Genomic DNA, 4,185 nt, shown 5'->3' on the forward strand with positions numbered 1-4,185 from the left:
GTGGTTCAGAGCGAAAAAAATCAGTTTTATGCTTGGGGTTTATGTGTGTATCCTTTCGGAACGGATAATAACGTCAACAAAAAGAAACGAACACCGAGAAAAAAATAGGCCAAGAGTTAACTGATTTGGTGGATGAAAAAGAAGCATTGAATATGAAATACCGTTTTATACACAATACACATCGCATTTGGAATGGGTGCGACCGTTATTTTCACGCTGACAATTTGTAACGAGGATTTTCGACCCAAGCATGCATATTGCGCATGAACATAAACCCATAATTCCAATGAGTTGGGGAATCATTTTGACTCCTTCATCGAAAAAGTCTCCACAATTTCTACGCGCCAATACTACGTTTTCCATTTTCCATTTGGAACCAAGTGATGCAAATGGTTGAACTTTTGTCCCATTCACACGAAAGGTACAATAACATTTGACATTTTGGCGGCGGTGCTAACTGGAAAACTGTTCTCAAATTTTATTCCAATATTCTCCTGAAAAAAAATTCCGATGCGGAGTAACACGATTCGATGTGTTTACGTTCCGAAATTGTGTCTAACGAAAAGCGGTGTGTGTGTGTGTGTGTGCGAGGGAAAAAGGAACGACTACATCTTATTTCGAGTCAGTGGTGAAGCAAACGTCTGTGCAATTATAACGTGTGCTCCGTTCCGTGTGAAGTGATTTTTGAAATTTCGATTGAATGCGCGCGTGAATATTCAACGATTTTAATGGAAAAGTGTGCATTTATCATATCAAACGAAAGGAAATATTTGATTCCACAAGAAAAAAATCGTGATTCTGTGCAAATGTTCAATTGGTAATGTTAATTTTTTTTCACCTGCCAGCAATTCAACGTGAATATAACTGATTTTTGGATGAATTTGGATTATTTTGGAACAAGAGATATGCTACATTTTTTTGTGAAACAGTGAAACTAAGATCCGATTTGTGGTGTAAGGTGCTAACATTGAAAGTGCGAAGAAAGAAAATTAAAATAGTTGCAGTCAATCTGACATTGGAACTAATAAGTTTGAACAAACAGAGTGGGAATTTCTATCAAAAGAGTGAAACATATTTATGTATGTAGTAAACAATGGCACAAGTGAAAATTTGAAGCGAACATCGATCGAATTGGTAAAAGCATTTCAGTTTGAAAGCAAATGAAATGGGCGTTTAAAATGTGATGCAAACAATAAAACTACAAACAAATCGCCCACGGTATTGCCTAGAAGATTCGACTACAATGCGAGAAACAATCAAATGGTTTGTGAACATACTACTCATCTACTACTAAAATGCCATGAAATCTGGTTTTTTTGTTTGTGTTTTCGGTGTGTGTTTCATTTTATCATTTCATCTTATCGAACGTCGAATGCTCTCAGTGCTGTCATTGCTATAACTTAGACACGCCAAATGGAATTCGAAGAGCATTTCAATTCGGTGTATTGAGTTTGGTTTTGATTGCATTTTGTGTGTTGTTAGAAATTTGGTTGGTGTATATACATATATATGTGTGTGTGTGTGTTTTTCGGATCGATTTTCGATGTATGCCTCTCAAAAATATGGCATTGGATTAATTTGGATGAAACGTGCCCGTTATTTCAACCAAAACTCTTATGGTGCTGCTCGAATTCAATACGTTTCAACCATCAATGTACAAATCCCCAGCAGAGGAACCACACAATTTCTCTCGATAGGAAACAAGCAATGAAAATGAGAACTGAGATACGCATACGAAATTGGCGCTTATTTTAGAATGACGATGGCAACGGTGACGACGACGACCACCACCACCACCACCATCACCAGGACGACGATCGTTTATACATAAATTAATGTTGTTTTTTACGGTGGCAAAAATGTTCGTGAATCATATTTTTTGTGCATGCAAAGCGATGAAGGCACGAGTTATATCGCACGATTATTTGTGTGTTTGTGAATGTGGAATTTATTACACGACATATCCCCGCGACTAAATGAAGGGGGAGAGAATTTCTACAAATTATCGCACTTTAGCACTAAATAAAACCATGATATTCGTGTGAATTATTTAACGTGTGTGTGTGTGTGTGTGTGTTTGCGCATGTGACTTGAATGGTGACCGAGGAAAAACAAGTTATTTAGCTAAAAATTTATGTTCTTTTCGAAAATCCGAAGGAATGAACAATTATTCAATCAACATTCATTTCGTATAAATTCATCAAAAATCCATTTCGAACAGCGCCAGAAAAAAAGAAACACATAAGTTTTTTTTACGAGGCCTCATAAACATGAAAACAATTTTATTCAAATATACCGCAATATAAACGTTTTAATGAGATAACACGCGGAAATTCGGTTGGCTGGAGTTTTCATGTATTTCATCCATTAGTATTTGAAATGTGTTTGCATTGAATCCTAATTCGACGCGTTCGTTTCGGAAAATACGATTCACAATTGCTATTCAACCGGACTGAATTTGTTCCATAAATGAATTTCAAGAAGGTGAAATTGTTGCGATAGATACTTTTTATGAAAATTTTATCGATTTTATGTTGAAATGCCAAATGACCATTATTTCATCAATTAAAAAGTACACGATTAAACCGAACAATTTTGTAACAATATCCATTTGAAATATTAAATTCCGTTCGAGCATTCGGATAATGATTTCGTGCTCAAGTTCAAATGATCATACAGAAAATGCATAATTATTTATTCATTAATAACCTAGGTAGAAAACCTTTGGGCTTTAATTTTCATAGTTTCACAAAAACAAGCACTTCACAAATGATGGCTTTCACGCAGACATATGAATCGATTGGGATTCAGTGTAATTTGAAGTGTGATGATTTAAAAGTGTGTATGATTCATTAATCAGAATAATAAATCAGATAAATCATTTGGTGAATATGTTTTTTTTGGTATTGTTTATACTTTTGGAAATTAGATGAAATGGAAATAACAGGGCACTATAACGGAGGTTTAATTAATTGAGCTTTAGTGCTTTTTCTACTAATTTATCGAATTTAAATGTTTATTGAATATCATTGGAATGAAAATGATTTTTTAATTCATTGTCAAGCCAAGCCAAGCCAAACTCAATGTAGCCCATTTCGATTAATGAACAAATGTAATTAAAGCGATGAAATACGATAAGCTATGAGACTAATTACAAAAAATGCGCCATTCAAAATGAATGGTATTGATTAATTTTCTGCATTTTCCGCACTAGGTTTGAGCGCAGAGCCAATATCAAATGCGTTTCACCTCTGACAAGCGAAAAGGCCAATCATTTTTGGTAATTCACGCGATCGTTTGACATTCACTTCAGTGCCATCAAAAGTTTAAGAAAGAAGACAAAATGAAACGCTCGTCTGCTGTATACTTGCATACATGTATTTCAGGATGATTGATTTGTACGTTCGTTCATGTTCGTATTTCTCATTTCTGTATTTCTGATGGTTTGATTACATCCATTTGACAAACCAAATATTCCAACCCAAATTTATTGATTTCGCTTCGAGGCGAGTGGGAGGCAAAAAGTGCCCAACATGACACGCAGTGTATTCAAATTCGATTGGGGCTGTTTATATTCAACGAAATGTGACATGGCACATACGCAAAAAATATTGTGTTGACATATTCCCATTCGATCTATGTTGGGTGCACATGTTCTTCTTTCGCATCATTCACCCTAAATCAATGCCACCTGCGAAAAAAATAAAAGCGTCAGATGCCCTGAATGACGACAGTTCATTCCTGCCTTTAATCTTTGGAATTTTCCCAACACATTGAATGTTCAACTTCAGCTGCTGTTCTTTTCATCGCAAATGATTCTCACTTAAATTCGTTCATCCTTGAGGAGCAACACGGATTTCTAGTTTTTATAGAAACACTGAATGTTTTAAATAACACTACTACCATCACCACTACCACCGTCGTAGTCATCGTTGTCGTTGTCGTCCTCGTCATATGTAAGTGGCTTGTGGTGTCATGCCGCCAGCAAAATTAAACCAAAAGATCCGTATTTTGGATTATGAATGGCACCCATTCAGGTAGGCATGGTTATCACACAGCATCCAAGTAGTACGTGAATTCTGTCGAAAATCGAAGGAGACGAATGATTGGAGCTTTAGCTTGCGCTGTCACATACACACAGCACACCCAGCACACCCAACACACGCAGCACACCCAGCACACCCA

General features: G+C 36.2%; 1 protein-coding gene across 1 annotated transcript in view; it reads left to right on the top strand.

Annotated features, from left to right (window-relative positions):
* The first annotated feature begins 619 nt into the window (after nt 1-619).
* Nucleotides 620-4,185, top strand: part of LOC129566097 (nephrin) — a 45,026-nt gene continuing 41,460 nt past the window's right edge. Inside the window, exon 1 of the mRNA XM_055441659.1 lies at nt 620-1,263. The gene's annotated coding sequence lies outside the window, so the exon portion shown is untranslated. The remainder of the gene's footprint in view (nt 1,264-4,185) is intronic.

Source organism: Sitodiplosis mosellana, unplaced genomic scaffold, assembly GCF_009176505.1.
Source record: "Sitodiplosis mosellana isolate CC-2019 unplaced genomic scaffold, AAFC_SMos_1.0 Smas_scaffold_1, whole genome shotgun sequence".
NCBI classification, from domain to species: Eukaryota; Metazoa; Arthropoda; class Insecta; order Diptera; family Cecidomyiidae; genus Sitodiplosis; species Sitodiplosis mosellana.